Consider the following 16,730-nt stretch of genomic DNA (forward strand, 5'->3'; position numbering starts at 1 on the left):
CAGCCCAAGGCAGCTCATGCCAACCTCCAGCAGCTCACAGCAGCCCAGCTCCAGGGAGAGCTGTTGCTCACAATCTTAGTTGTAGAGGGTGCAGGTCACTGGCCCATGTGGGAATCGAACTGGCAACATCGATTGGGCTAACTGGCCCATGTGGGAATCGAACTGGCGACATTAGAAGCACGTTGCTCCAACCCCCTGAGCCACCGGGCCGGCCACATAATTTTACGTTTTAAAAGATACAGAAATTTATAGTTGCTGTATCTGGTTTTCTGACACATTGCTGATCATATCAAAAATGTATTAGTTTCATAGTCCTGAGTCAAGAACACGACTTCCAATTATTAAACTATTTCAATGAGAAAATGTCTTACCCCATGACCTTTTGGCACAATAGTTAAATGCCAGGCTTTATGGTTAAAAAGGTTGGGTTCAATTGTTGGTTCTGACTTACTACTATAAACCTTTCCCTCTGTAAATCTCACTCTCCTGACCTATAAAATAGAGTTACTAATAGTTAACTCCCAGGGCGATTCCTATGTTGCCTGTAAACTACTCAGCATAGTGCTTGGCAGTGCCTAGTAAGTGGAATGATGCTATTGATGATGATATTTATGGTGATGAGAATTTCCCACTTCCTAGTTTCTCTTCTCTTCTTTAACTCTTTTCTCTCCCTGTGACTCACACCTTTCTTCCTCTCGTTCTGAGCATTTATTTTATTACTTGCCTTTTTAGTCGTTTGATCATTATCACTCACCCTCACACTTTATATAATGATGGGGTGTTTTATAATAATTTATTTAGTAAGTTAATGATACGAAGTTTCAGGCCCTGTAGACTTAGAATGTCCATGTCAATGAGACAGGCAAGTAAAATGGGAGGTGTGGGGGTGGGGGAAGGAGAAGTATACACAGACTGATTTTCCTAAGAAATTCACCTCAGGTCAATTATTGAACCCCTCCTATATGCCTAGGACTGTGCTAGAGAATTATGTATCCTGAATTTTATACTCTACTGCTTTAAAATAGTCTCAATGTTTATTTAGTTCTAATGTATAGCTACCATACCCATGAGAAAGGTGCTTTGCTTAGAAAGACATGAGGGTCATGAACTTGTTCTTACCACTTTGGGACCCTACCGCATGGGACTGAACTTTTGCTCCATGGGGACAAAAAACGAGCCATTTACTTCAGAAGTGGCGACCTCAGCATTTAGCAAAGTATGTTATTCACATTTCCTAGTGAAGGGTTTTCTTCATTAACGCTGTTAGGATAATATTGTAATGCTGGTTCTTTTTCTTCCTTGTGGTGGTGGATGGTTGTAGCACTTTCCAGAGTCTCTCATAGGCTGATGATGTGCATTGTAATTCCCTAAAAGAGGGTGGAGTTGTGTTTGCCAAACTTACAAGTAGTTGACCGAAGTACCTTTTCCTAAGGAGCACCTCTTGAACGAGAATTCTGTGGGACACACTCTGAGAAATGCTAACCTGCTTTTCTCTTGCACCTGCATGCTGCCAGTGTTCTGGTTTCTCTTTTGTTATGTGGACGCGAGCATCTTCCACATGGGTGACTTCGTATTCTCAAGATAATTTTTTAAAAACCTGAAAGTTCTCATCACAAGAAAAAAATTTTTTTGGTAACTGTTTGAGAGATGGATGTTAATTATACTTGTTGCGGTCATCCTTTCACAATATATGTATGTCAAATCATTATGCGATATATTTTCCACTTAGGGCTGTGTGTCGATTATATTTCAATAAAACTGGGGGAAGAAAAAGATCATGAATTTTGTTGTTGGTAGAAATCCATAGAACCCCTGCCAGAGGAATTAAGCATCAGAGAGAGAAACTTACGTGTTATAGAAATGGTATAGGGTGTTATAAAAAGAGGGGAATCTTCTTGGGAGGTGCTACTACTCTCCTAGCCCATGAGGACAATAAATAATAAGGAGGGCTCTTCTCCTCTATGAGGCACTGTGCTAAGCACCTTCCATAAGTTATCTCAATTCTCACAGCAGTGTTATGTGGTAGATGTCATTATTCCCATTTTTCAATTAATAAAAAAATAAAAAGAGGTTTAGAGAAAGTTAAGTAACTCAGTTGAGGTGACCAGCAATTATCTGGCAGGTCTGGATTCAAATCCAAATCTCTTGCACCAAAGCTCATGGCCTTAAACAATAAAAGGAATAAGGGGAAAATACAAGTATTTCTAAATGGACAATTAAATATCCCTCTATGTTGTGTGGCTCTAGCTGCCTGGACTTAAAGCAGGCCAGAGCCCCAAGGTGTGTGACCCAAAGTGATCGTATTCACTTCTCATACCTTAGGGTAGGTCACTGAGTGATAATAGCTGATACTTATTGAGTGTTTCCCAGGTTGCAAGCATTGTTAAGACCCTCACAAGCATTATCTCGCTTGAATCTCAAACTCCAAAGGTCTGAGGCAGGTACAATAATGACCCTATTTTACAGATAAGCATAGTCTCAGAGAGGCTCACTTGCTTGTTCATGGCCACACAGCTAGGAAACAGCAGACCTGGCCTTCAAACCCATGTCTGAGTTCAAACCCTTACACATTAATCCACTCTCATACTGCCCCCCAAAGTCCTGTATAAGACCTATTGAATAGTCCGGCTATTAAATATGTCCTTTTAAAACCTACCACATCTCAATTAAAACTGGAAGAGGATATAAAAATTAGTCCTTTTTCCCAGATATTTCAAAATTGTGAACATTTGATTACTTATTTATTGCCTATGCAACACCTAAATCTCATTCCTATTTAGTGGGAAATCTATTTTTGGAAGGTCTTGATGCCATAGCGTCTGCCTTCAGAAGCTAAAAGAGGCCAGGCATTCCCTGTCCCGCCTCCCGGCCCAGCCAATGGGAAGCTTCCAGCTGGGAATGATGATTATGGAGGAAGTGATGATACAAAGACACAAGACCCTTCAGAGAGCATTCACAGCAGTGACTGTGGAGTGGACTGACCAGTGGCTGTGGCTGTAAGTAATATTCCTGTGTCACTTCTTTGGCTGGGTTTCCTGCTGACTCACCTCCGCTGGTTTCTGCCTGTTTCCTGGGGCCGGTCACCCAGCTTCCCCACCCATTCTGTGACCCACTAATATCCTTCCAGTGCAGTACACTGCCTTTCTGTTTAGGTAAATTGCAAGTGGCTTCTGATGTGTGCAACCAAGAACCGGACATGTACAAAATGATTCACACATTTGGAATTATATAGTTGGAGCCAAAGATAAACCTTTGTCTTAGACGTCTACAGATGACAAAAAAAAAAAAAAAAGTATTCCTTTCTGAGATCCAAGGCTAATGGCATAGGGGTGGCTTTGTACTTGGGTAACAACCATCTCTTGTACATCTGGACCATGAACAGTGAGTTCCAGTTTCTCAACCAGGCCTCCACGACCTTGACCAGAATAGCCATATGCATGCTATATTTCCCACTGCTCTTTTAGACTAGGCCTGCATGCCAGCCAACCTGGTCTCCTGGTGCCATGTTTTGCATTTTTGGACCCAAATATTCACCTGCCCTCCAGAGGTCAGCTTCTTCTAACACAGAGGGATAAGTGGAAAGCTTGGTCTTATGAGGTCTGGCAAGTAAGTTTGCAAACTTGTTGCAACGATGTTGCTAACCTTTTTTGACATCAGAGGGATTATTCGTTATGAATTTGTACCAACTGGACAAACAGTTAACCAAGTTTACTATTTGGAAGTGCTGAAAAAGCTGTGTGAAAAAGTTAGACGACCTGAACTTTTCATCAACAATTCATGGCTCTTGCATCACGACAACGCACCAGCTCACACAGCACTGTCTGTGGGGGAGTTTTTAGCCAGTAAACATATAAATGTACTGGAACACCCTCCCTACTCACCTTACCTGGCCCCCAATGAATTCTTTACGTAAAGATAAAGGAAATAATGAAAGGAAGACATTTTGGTGACATTTGGGACACCAAGGGTAATACGACAACAGCTCTGATTGCCATTCCAGAAAGAGTTCCAAAATTGCTTTGAAGGGTGGACTAGGCACTGGCATTGGTGCATAGCTTCCCAAGGGGAGCACTTCGAAGGTGACCATAGTGATATTCAGCAATGAGGTATGTAGCACTTTTTCTAGGATGAGTTCACAAACTTAATTGTCAGACTTTTGTATGTATCTTGAGTTGCCCACATGTGAGTACTTCTTATAGTCACGAGCTTGTTTCCCACTGCTCCCAGCTCTGAGGAGGACCATGGTTTGCTCTATGGCAGTCTGCTAACTCCAACTCTAGGCCTGATTTTGTCCTCTTGACAGGAGAAGAGTCTAGTCCTCTCTTCACAGACCTCATTGGGAAGTGCAAGAGGGGGCAGGTCTCCTTCCCCGTCGCCACAGCCACCACAGACTTTGCAGATAGAAACAACTTGCTTTACGGGCATGTTGGGACAATTGGAAAGGGAATTGAAAGTCAGTAGAGGAAAGGTTAAAGCTCTTGGTGAATTTGATTCTCCCAGAGTCCTAAGGGGAGATAGCACAGGATTAGGCCTTCAGTGGGTGGAGGTGGAGGGTTCTCCTGAGGTCTGGCCCTAAGTGTTCCGTTCTCTTAAGCATGTTCTACTAGACTCACGGGGAAACCTCTTCACTGGAAACCAACCCCTTTCTCTCTCCAGACAATTCCTCAATCAGACTGGGAAACTCAGCAGGACTCTCAGCCTCTGAGACAACCACATCCTGTAGACAAGGCAGAGGTAGGAGGAGTTGGGGAGGGGCTGTGTGGCTCTCCAGGCCTGTGGCGGAGGATGGGTGTGGGTCATCTGTGTCAGATTATGTTTCTGTTATTCCCTTCCATGTGAGCTACAGTAGACATGACTGTGTGAGTAACATTGGCACTTGTTAGGTCAGATGCAATAATATCTCCCAAAGTAGTCATTAATTAAAGAGGAAACTTCACTAGGTGCTTCCCCATTTCCTTGAAGTCCCTAGGGTCCATTATAATGCACAGTAGGGTTTAGTCCCTTTCTCATTTTGCCTGTCAGAACAATGGAGAGTTACTTTTTAAAATCACAGTTTTGTTGATACGTAATTCATGTACGGCACAATTTGCCCATTTAAAGTGTACAGTGTAATGGAATTGTACAACCATCACCACAATCGATTTTAGAATAGTTTTATCACCTTAAAATGAAACCTCACCTCTATTAGCCACTCCTCATTTCTCCCTAGTCTTAGGCAACCACTGACCTACTTTATATCTCTACAGATTTGCCTTTTGGAGACATTTCACATAAATGGTAGTTTGTGACTGGTTTCTTTCACTTAGCATAATGTTTTCAAGTTTCATCCACGTCGTAGCATATCAGTACCTCATTCCTTATTATGACTGAATACTAGTCCATGGTCTGAATATGCCACATTTTGTTGATCCATTCTTCAGTTTACGGATCTTTAGTTTGTTTCCACTTTTTTACTATTATGAATAATTCTGCTATAAACATTCGTGTACAGATCTCCAGTTTTTTTTTTCATTTCTCTTGCGTATATGTATACCCGGGAGTGGAATATTTTGAAAAACTGCCAAAATGTTTTCTCAGATGGCCGCACTATTTTACATTCCCACCAGCCGTGCACAAAGGTTTCAATTTCTCCAGATCCTTGCCAGTGTTTTTATCTGTCTTTTGTATTATAGCCATCCTAATAGACATGAAGTGATACCTCATTGTAGTTTTCATTTGTGTTTCTCTGATGGCTTGAAAGGTGGTGAACATCTTTTCTAGTGCTCATTGGCCATTTGTGTATCTTCTTTGGAGAAATGTCTATTCAAATTCTTTGCCCAGTTTTTAATTGGGTTGTATTGTTGTTGTTGTTGAGTTGTAAGAGGTCTTTATATTGTCTAGATACAAATGTCTTATCAGATGTATGATTTGAAAATGTTTTCTCCCATTCTGTGAGTTGTCTTGTCACTTTATTGATGTATCCTTTGAAACACAAACATTTAAAAAAGTTTTTGATTAAGTCCAATTTTTCTGTTTTTCCCCCTTAATTGCTTTAGTGTCATATCTAAGAAACCTTCGCCTAGACCAAAGTCATGGAGATTTACTCCTTTGTTTTATTCTAGGAGTTCTCGAGTTTTACTCTTACATGTAGATCTTTGATATATTTTAAATTAATGTTTGTATATGGTGTAAGGTAGATGTCCAACATCACTCATTTGCATGTGGATACCCAGTTGTCCCAGTGTCATTTGTTGAAAGGACTATTCTTTCCACGTTGAATTGTCTTGGCATCTTTGTCTACAATCAATTGACTGTAAGTGTGAAGGTTTATTTTTAGACTGTCAATTCTATTCTATTTTTCCATATGTCTGTCTTTATGGCAGTACCAGTAGTTACCTTTCAATCATGGTTGCTGTCTGTCTTACCTCAGGAAGAACTCCTGGTTGGCCGATCACTTGTTAACAACTTAGTCTTGGCAGGAAGATATAGTCAGAACAGGAAGGGGAGGTAGCCAAGTCTTTGTGATGTCTGTTCTTGTGCTCCTCTCACTTCTCCAAGAGTGGGATCCACAAAATAGAGGTGTTGTCAGTGATGCCCTTTTTCATTTATCCACTTGTGCAGTTTGCCTGTGCCTAACGAAGTGAAGCTATAGATTATACTATCTAGCTTCAAATTAAAATAAATTTGCTGAGCTTTTCTGTGAAGGCCAGAAGCTGTCAGTAGGGCTCTAACTATTAAAATACACACATGCACACAAACACACACACACACACACACACATACACACAAATTCATTTGACAATGATGGAGAGAGTGACTAATTCCTTTCCTGCTACGGAAAGGGCATTTTGAAAACAGACCTTTAAATACTTCATAGTTATGTGGTTTATTGCTGAAAACATAAGTGTGCACCAATAAAAACTCTCATAGCTGCACCCTTGGAAAACTTGGAAGCCAAAACTTCTAACCCATTTAAAGTTAGAAGAAAATGTTTCAATGGCTTTCGAACCCATTTGTTAGTTTAGAAAAAACAACTGATTGACCTCAGGGAACATGGATATGCACCGACTGCATTACAAGACCAGCTGCCCCCTTGCAGAATCCGTGAATAGGGCTGAACAATGAATTTCATTACATAGAAAGCACCGCCAACGACAACTTCATTCATTTGTGTGTCTACACGTATGTCTTTTAGAGGGAAATTTTCAGGGATGGTAGTCCTTAAAGAAGTAGCAAAATAAACTGAACTTTGGAACCAGAACTTTGACAAGATCAATAAATCAAGATGCTGGAAAATAGTAAAAGAAGTCCAATCACAATGCTCTTAGTAAAAATATTATTATAAACATCATTAATAATATTTTGTTTTATCATATATTGCATACCATTAATAGTATTGCTAATACTAGACTTATGAGTGACAACAACAAATAATATATTAAATAAAACAAAGAATAGTTTAAAACACGTGTAGAATGTTTAAGCAAATAGACCTGTACTGGGGCATGGGGGCTTAAACATTTTTACTGATAGGAATATGCCTTCAAAAAAATTTGGGTGCCACTGGCCTAAACTGTTATATTAAAGCAAAATGACGCTATAAATTGCCAATAAGGAGTGCATAGCATTTGTCAAACTCATTTGACCGTGAAACATTAGGAGATGTGAGCGTTCCAAGAAACCATCTTTGGACAAGGCTGTGTGATGGTTAAGAGCGTGAACCTGCAGTCAGACAGAACTAGATTTAGTTACCAGCCACATCAACTACTAGCTAGGTATTACCAAATCATTTTGAACTTCTGATGCCTTACCTGTAAAATAGGGCTAGTAATGTCCACCTCAGATGCTCTTATGAACTTTAAAAATGACACTATCTCTAAGTGCATAGCTGTGTGCTTGACATCTTGTAAGCACTTCTTGAAAGAAATCTTCTATTATTGTCACCGATGATAGTTATTTAGAGACCGGTCTTATCTTTCATAACTGTACTTCTGCAGGGTGAGCGTTTATACTTCTATTACAAGTCCCATCTAACATGTAGCTGCAAGACACATTCATGAATGAATAAAGAAATGAATGATAGAAGCAGAATTCTCTGAAGCTAAAGTATGGGAGATGAATTGTATCACCAGACTGAAGGAAAAACATTACTTTCTCAATTGTTTATAACTCACATTTTCATGACTAGACCAGAATACTCACATAGGAGTAGCTTTTGTTACGTAGGCAGTTGATAACAATTAGCCGACAATTAATTGTTTCCAGCTGCTCCCCTTTGAATAATCATTCAAAACAAATGTATGATGGTCCTCCTGTGGTTTGGTATTGCTAGGAGCTAGAAGCCTAGCACACCTGAGATGAAGGCAAGATGTCGATGAGTGCTTTATTTTTATTTATTTTTATTTTATTTTTTAAAAATTTTTATTGGAGCATAATGTGTTTTTCCAGGACCCATCAGCTCCATGTCAAGCCATTGTTTTGGAGGGCACAGGTCACTGGCCCATGTGGGAATTGAACCGGTGACCTTGGTGTTATGAACACTGTGCTCTAACCACTGGGCCAACCAGCCGCCCTATGAGTGCTTTAAAGGTCAGGGGAATGAGGACTGGAGTGGCCAGGGAAAGTTCAGCCATGGAAGGATAAGGTAGGCTTCCCTCCTCCCCCAGCGTTATTGAGGTAGAATTGACACATAAAATTGTAATATATTTTGAAAGTGTATAACGTGATGATTTAATATACGTACACATTGTGAAATGATGATTACAATCAAGTTCATTAACACATCCATCACCTCACAGCTACTTTGTTGTCGTTTTTTGGTGAGACCATTTAAGATCTACTCTTACCAAATTTCAAGTCCCTAATCCAGTATGATTAATATAGTCATCATGCTGGACATTAGATTCTTAGAACTCATTCATCTTATAACCGAAAGTTTGTACCCTTTGACCAACGTCTTCCCACTTCCCTCTTCCCCCAGCCCCTGGCAACTGTAAGTACAGTATTTGTCTTTCTCTCTCTGGCTCAGATGGGCTTTAAAGGATTGACAGGAGAAAAATTATTTTAAGCCCAGATAAAAAGAGTGAAGGCATGATACTATCCATTTTTCTCTTTCATTTCTCTTTGTGCCCTGCCCCCCCATTCCTATTACAGTGTCTTAGTAGTTCTAATGCTCCTCCTCCTCCTCCTGAGGACTTACTTATTTAACAATAAACCCTACTAAGTCCTAGGCCTCATGTGCCGTTTTAGGGTGATGTGGCATCCCGAAAAGGAACATAGCAACCAAAAATGAAGGTAATTCCTATGCACATTATTCAATTTACAACCCACAGTACCACTTTGGAGAGTCACCTCTCCTTCCATTTCCCCAGGTCTCCCTTCAGCAGCGGCTGTCTTTCCATTTCTTACTCTCCACCGGTATCAGTTAGGGTTGCATTTAGCTGCATATAACGGAAACCTGTATGCACATGTGTAACAAAATGGAGGTTTCATTTTCCTTGTGCAACCAGAACTCCAGGGGTGGGCAGGTCAGGGCCGATATCTCTGCTTGAGGAAGTGTCAGGGACCCAGGCTTTCTCTAGTTTCCATCTTTTGCAAACTGACTGCTTCACCTGTCTCCTCAGGGGGAAGAAGGAGAAGAATGAAAAGCAAATGACAAAAGCTTTGTGCATACCAGCTGAGCTTTTTTTTCATATCAGGGATGTAATAGTTTTGTGGAAATACCACCCAGTGGAGTCCTGTTTATTTCTCCTTGTGGCAGAATTGGGTCAATTGGCCATCTTCAGCAGAAAGAGAGTCTGGGAAGGTAAGGATGTTTGTTTATTTTTTGAAAGTGGGCATATTGTTCCCTCAACAAAATTGGGAGAGAAAAGAAAGAATGATGGCTGAGCGACTGGTGGTGTGTGTTGTATATCTCTCTACCAAAAATGCTCCCTGTACCTCTTCTAACACGTGTAAACTCCCCTCTCTTTCTACTGCTATTGCTTTTTTTCTTTCAGGAGTCAAAGTGGACCTTTTCTATTCCAGCTTTTCTGGTGTTCATCTCCCCACCTGAGAAAGCACTGTGGACTCCATGCACTGTGTCAAGCCCCCTTATAAGTATCATTTCGTTTAGCTCAATGACAGCCCACGAAACAGGTATTTTTATTATTGTCACACTTATAGATGTGGAAAGTGAGGCTTAGTGTGGTGAGTTAATTTGCCAAGGTCACATAGCTAGTAAGAGGTAGTGCTGTCCTTTGAACCCAGATATCTTGGGTGGAAAATGACTCTAAGGTGGAGATTTGTAGACAGGAAGTTCATTGTGAAGTGCCTTCAGGATTAACACCTGTGGGGGAGCAAGAAAGCAGGATTGGCCAGAGGGAGAACTTAAACTAAGACATTGTTGCAACGAAGGCTTTAGCCAATCACTGAAGGAGCTTTGGAGCTGACAAGGCCCTTCAGAGTAGACCCACCTTGAGGCAAAGGGGCCAAGCCTTTAGACCCCTGCATAAGTGGGGGTCCCCTGGACTAGAAGTGGGCTCTCATGGGGCGGGGGTATGACCTTGGGTGAGGTGGTTCTCTTCAACTAATGACAATTTCTATAGTCACATGATTAGCTGCTTACCCTCTCAGCAGGAGGGGTCAGGGTGGGGGGTGAGGGTTTCAGTCCCCATGTGGACACCATTTATCTACGGTTGTCCAACTCTTGTACTGCTCAGATCCACTTTCTTCATATGATAAGTTCTGGTAACAGCTCCTATAAGATTCTGGTTGGTCTCTTCTTGGAGAAACTTATCAGAGTAAGATTAGTAGGATGACTTAGAGCTCTCACCACTGCCACTGGTCCTCAGACCACAATTGATCATATCCCTTTTCTACCCTTTCTAGATTCCCCTGGTGGTCTTAGCATCTCTGGTGGTCTTCATGGCTTTCACGTAGGATGCTCCAAACCCACATCCCTGAGAGGGTCTGAGTCTGTAGTAACCATGCCCTTTTCAGATTTGGCTGCTACACTTGTTTATTTACCATCATAATTGAACAAGTGAGTACCAAGAGATGGCCCGTGGATCACCAAACATATCCTTCTCTGCCCCTCATTGGGTAATAGCAGCTCTACCACTTCCTGACGATCAGGGTCAGTGATCCCTGCTGAAATGGTGACTCCTTTCCTTGTCTGCTGGTGTCTTAGTACCAGCAGCCCAAACTGATGGGGAGGCAGCCATAACTTAATGGGACTATTGCTGTGTCCCCTGGTGGAAGTGTTTCCTGGTTGAGAACCGGGGTTTCTAAGTCTGCAGAGCCCAGAGTTGGGAAGCACAAATTCCCCAAGTGGATCACTGGGGAGGATGTTAAGCAGGGTCACTCCTTTCACCCTTCAGCTCCTAGATCCATGAATTCTACCTCTTGGGGACATAGCACTACATAATGGTCATTGGTTAGGGTGCATTCTTTGTCCTACAGGCCAGTGCGCCCATCCTCCTGGGGTACTATCTTTAAGTTGATCTTCTGTTGGGATTTCAAATGGCCATTCCATCACTACTGGGCCAGCAGTTTCTAGATATTGTGGTGTGTGATAGAACCGATAGAAATCATGGCCATGTATGTAGCCACTGCTGCACACACCTCTTTTGCTGTAAGGAGGTTTCTTTGGTTCAGTGCTATGTTGTACAGGATTCCGTGTCAGTGGATCAAATATTCTGTAGGCCTTTAGATCGTGGAGCTGGTCTAAACAAACAAACAAACAAAACCCCCCAAAGAAACAAAAAAACTCTGTGGGCAGGAAAACCAAATCTGGACCCAGAATGTGTGTCCATTCTAGTCAAGACAAATTACTCTTCCTTCCACGGTGAAGAAGTTACCCTGCTGTCAATTGGCTGGTTGGTTTATTTGAGGGATGAGGGTGGCAGGGACTCAGTGTTGCTCTCTGTTGCTGGCAGATTGGGCTCTAAGTGGCATCAGTAGTTAAATCAGCCTTGCTGAGTGGGAGCCCATGCTGTCGGGCCCACGCATCGTCTCCATCCCTGCTACAGTAGCTGCTCTCTACATGTACCCTAATAATCTCTGACGTTCTCTCGAATCTCTCACGTTCTCCCTAGTCTCTGACGTTCTTTCATGCACCCTAATCTCTGTTTCAGATTTTTAAAAATGTAGAATCTTAGCCAGGTTGGTGGGGGCAATCTTGGAAGCTTCCACTTGGCTTTCCCCACTGTGACAGCTCTCACTCCGCAGGCCTAGGAACTGCCGCAGGGCTTCTGCCAGTGACCACGTATGTCTATACTCATGATATTCAGGGAGGACTAGAGGACTCATGATTACATCCATACCTGCTGGAAACCCAGTCATCTTTAGTCATCAATGGTTTGGGGTCTGAAAACTGGCTCCGGTCTGGAAACCAGGCAAGGGATTGTGGCTTTTTATTGGGGGAGGTTCCTTCAGCTTCCTCGTCATCCATCCTTGAGTTTTCAAAGGTATGCACATCAACCCTGGGGCCTGCCCAGCTCAGTTTCCATTAACCCTCTCCAAACGGTTATGTCCCTTTGGTTGCCGCTCGATTGTTGCCACTAATAGCAATGGCATTTAATTTTGCTTCTGCTGGTTAAGTCCTGCCACCGGGTCTCTGTTTCTTCAAGATATTGTCAGGCCTGTTGCTATCAGGGAACCTCACTCTGTAAAAATATCTTCTACTACCAGCCCTGGTCTATAGAGGGGAGCCACCACTGAGCTTCTGAGTGATGGTACTGAACCTTTCCCTAGCACATTCCTTGTTCCTTGGGACATTTGGCAGGGTGGAGTCTGCTGGTGGGATGTACATAGTATATCCACTCTAGCATGTCCCCTTCTCTGAGTCTTTTGCTTCCCCTCTTCCACTGTCTGCCATGACGGCTCTGGCCTTACTATTCTGCCGAAGGTGAGCCATTGCTTTCTCCAAGCTTCCATGAACCCTCTTAACAACCTGTTAGCAGTGAGTGTATCCTGGGGGTCTTTCCAGGATGTAAATACTGTAGTACAGGGACATGCGCATAGCAACAAACTCTGCTTTGTCTAGCGTTATGCTCTCCTCCAGCCACCCTCCCCAGTTTAGCACCCTGGGACCCAATTCCATACATGCATATGTATGTTCCCAACTTCTGCAGATATATGTGTATGTGTGTGTATATATATATGTGTATATATATATATATATGTATATATATATATATATATATACCCAAAAATATATAATATTTTAGGAGATGTTATCTATGCTCAAGCAGTAGTTCTCTATAATCAGAAGTGTCTGGATGCTGATGGTAACCACTTTGAGCATCTCTTGTAATTGCAGAAGTCAAACGTGACTTGTATTCATCTTTTTTTATCGGTTATGTATTATTACAATTTTAATAGTTTTTTTCCTTTCTTAAAATGTGTGTATATTTTTGGCCATATATATATGCTAGGTCCTTTAGTTCCCTCAGGATATATAGTGACTCTCTGCCTCTCCGTCTCTCCACTGTTGGCAGGTCCAGCATTTCCTCAGCAGGGTTATTTTGTGACTTGACCTTGGAAAGGTACAGGTAGATCCCAAGGCCCGCATGTGTTGCCTTGCAGGGTAGATACTTTGTTTTCAAGCAAGGGGTGGGGTGGGGCACGGATACAAACCCAGAGTTCTGAGCGATGTGGGGTTTTCAGATTTTAAGTGCATCAATGCAGATGCCGCACCCAAAGTGTCAGAATCCCACTTCTTCCAACCATGGCCCTGACCTTGGCATAGCAGACTTGCCAGAGCTGAGAATTTAACCTCTTTGGAGTTCTACTGCTCTTATGATTAAGTCGTGGGTTTGCTCCTCAAACTTTTCTGTTCCCCCCTCCGTTTATATGTGCCACTAAGGAAACACTCTAGTTTTCATTCTTAGCCTTTAATCGGTGATTAAATCACCTCAATTTTTCATTGTTTTTCTCCGAAGCATAGATTTACTCCATCAATAGCTATCCAAGCCCATACTTCTTGAATTGCCATTTTCCATGTTTTAAAAATGCTTGATAGAGCATCTACCAGTGTATTCTTGCACCGGTGTTATGTCCTACTCACCTACTGTGTTTCCCCGATAATAAGACCTAACTGGAAAATAAGCCCTAGCATGATTTTTCAGGATGACATCCCCTGAACATAAGCCCTAACGTGTCTTTTGGAGCAAAAATTAATCTAAGACCCGGCCTTATTTTCGGGGAAACTTGGTATCCCATCACTGCTGCTGAAAGTTTTAACAGATGTACTGCCCCAGCGTGCCAACCAGGGCCTATCAGGGATTCACTTGGGGGGGGTGTCTCGCTGCCACCTGGGAAGCAGGTGATTCCGCACTGGATCAGACCACACTCATGGGACTAATTGGTTTGATTCAGATTCTCTGGAAAATCAAGTCTGAGATGGAGATTTGCAAGCAGGAAAATGTATTAGGTAACACCTTTGGGATCAACGCTGTGCAGGAGTGAAAGGCGTAGGACTGAGCAGAAAGAGAAGCTGAGCTAGATGCAGTCACAGCAAAGGCCTCAGCCAACCCCTTAGGACCTGATCCCTTAAGGAACAGCCCTTCAGGTTGGTCCGACCTTGAGGCCTGCATCTACCAGTCATTTGTGCACACTTTCCTGGGGCTTGGTGGGACCTGGCTCGAGGCAGCTCTCTTGCTGAGGGCAATTCCTGTAAAAGGATTTGGTTAAGAGCTGTTGGCCACTGACATTCCCAGCAACTGGGGAAATGGGCACCTCAGTCCTGGGGAGTCGTATGTTCCTTCCTATGCTGGAGGAGGGGGGAGCAAGTAGAATGGAGGGAATGCTACCAGAATGAGATGAAGAAAAAATTGGCAGAGAGTGTTGCATGACCAAAAAACAGAGAATGAATGAGAGAGATGCATTTTAAAATGACATCAAACACTAGTAGTTGCCCTGAACACTCTTGTGTTAGACAGTGAAGAATGGGGGATGTTAAGATACAAACCCAATTCCATTCTACTCAGAAACATTGTATGTCTTTCCATTAGGCCAGAGGTAGCCAAACTGGTGCTCCATGGGCGGAAATTCAGATAGCACACACATTTTGTTTGGCTACAATGTTTTAAAAAAAATGCAAATTGGCTGCCACTGTGTAAAAATTGGAAGAGTTTAAATGTAAGTTCAGATCTCCAGCTTCTGTTGAATAGGGGAAGATCCAGCAACACTGTGTCAATATTCCTACATGGCAGTGATTGACTAGAGTTGAGTGACAGTTGTCCCTTTTTTTTTTTTTTTTTTTTTAAGATTTTATTGGGGAAGGAGAACAGGACTTTTTATTGGGGAACAGTGTGTACTTCTAGGCCTTTTTGCCAAGTCGAGTTGTCCTTTCAATCTTAGGTGTGGAGGGTGCCGTTCAGCTTCAAGTTGTTGTCCTTTCAGTCTTAGTAGTGGAGGGCGCGCAGCTCAGCTCCAGGTCCTGTTGCCATTTCTAGTTGCAGGGGGCACAGCCCACCATCCCTTGTGGGAGTCAAACCGGCAACCTTGTGGTTGAGAGCCTGTTCTCCAGCTAACTGAGCCATCCCAGAGGCAGCTCAGCTCAACGTGCCATGTTCAATCTTAGTTGCAGGGGGCGCAGCCCACCATCCTGGCAACCTTGTGGTTAAGAGGCCCACTGGCCCATGTGGGAATGGACTGGCAGCCTTCGGAGTTAGGAGCACGGAGCTCTAACCGCCTGTCCCTTTAAATGGGGGGATGTGCTCCTTAGTTCACCAGAGTCTCTATGCATTACCTTCTTTGGCATTTTTGGTTAGAATTCCTGCTATATACTCTGCACTGCCTAACACAGCGCATGTTACATATAATAGGAGTTTGGGCGCTGGATATTGGTTCAGTGGAACTGAATGGATTTAATTGGGGAGGAAGCTGGAGTGAAGTGTAGATCTTCAGGTGTAATGAGGGGATTGGTATCTGGGGGGGCAAGTGCAGATGAGGATGAATTAATGACATGGTGGCTGGAGCCTGAGTAAAGCTGGAAGAGCTGAGGGCCAAGGCCTGAAGTTTGGATGTCTTACCTTAGAGTTAGAGAGGAATGGGGAGTCAGAGAAGGAACCAGAGAAGAAAGAGAAGCACAGAGGAACCACGGCCATGGAATACCACTGGAGTCAAAGGAGCAGAGAGTTTAGGCAGCTGCATCCCATCTAGCAAAGAAGATGAGGTATTCCCCTCTTCTTCCCCAGGCAAAAAGCCACCGCAACAGGAAAGTAATTAGGGACTTTCAGAGGAAGTATGAGAAAAAGAAAGGAAGATTGGGGGTCTGGAAGCTCAGCAGTGAAATAGAGGCGACGGATGTTCTCTGGGGTGAGCTTTTCCCAGGGGTCCTCGTTGGGGAAGGCACGGATGAACATTCATCTACTATTCATCCTTTTCTTCAGCATTGCCATCATTTCTGACCTCTGCTAAAAGAAATTAGCGTTCATATCGCATCCTTAAACAATGGACTAAAGAACTATCCAGACCCTGTCCTCCTGTTCTAGTGGAATGAAATATTAATTTAATATGTATTTTGGACCATCACCATCCGGCAGAAACTTCTCTTGTGGATATATCACTCTGTACCCGGATTATTGGCTTTTGGGATTGTCTGTGGTACAATTACAATTCTGGGTTTGCCCTGCCTTGTCACTCAGCTTCGTTCTATGGGGCCTACCTGGCTGTTAATTAGTGTGTGCTCAGAACGTGTCAACTCACTTTAACATCAGCCTAAGGAAAGTCTACCGAAGAAGAGAAACTTAAAAGTAACCCTT

The sequence above is a fragment of the Rhinolophus hipposideros genome (assembly GCF_964194185.1).
Source record: "Rhinolophus hipposideros genome assembly, chromosome: 20".
NCBI classification, from domain to species: Eukaryota; Metazoa; Chordata; class Mammalia; order Chiroptera; family Rhinolophidae; genus Rhinolophus; species Rhinolophus hipposideros.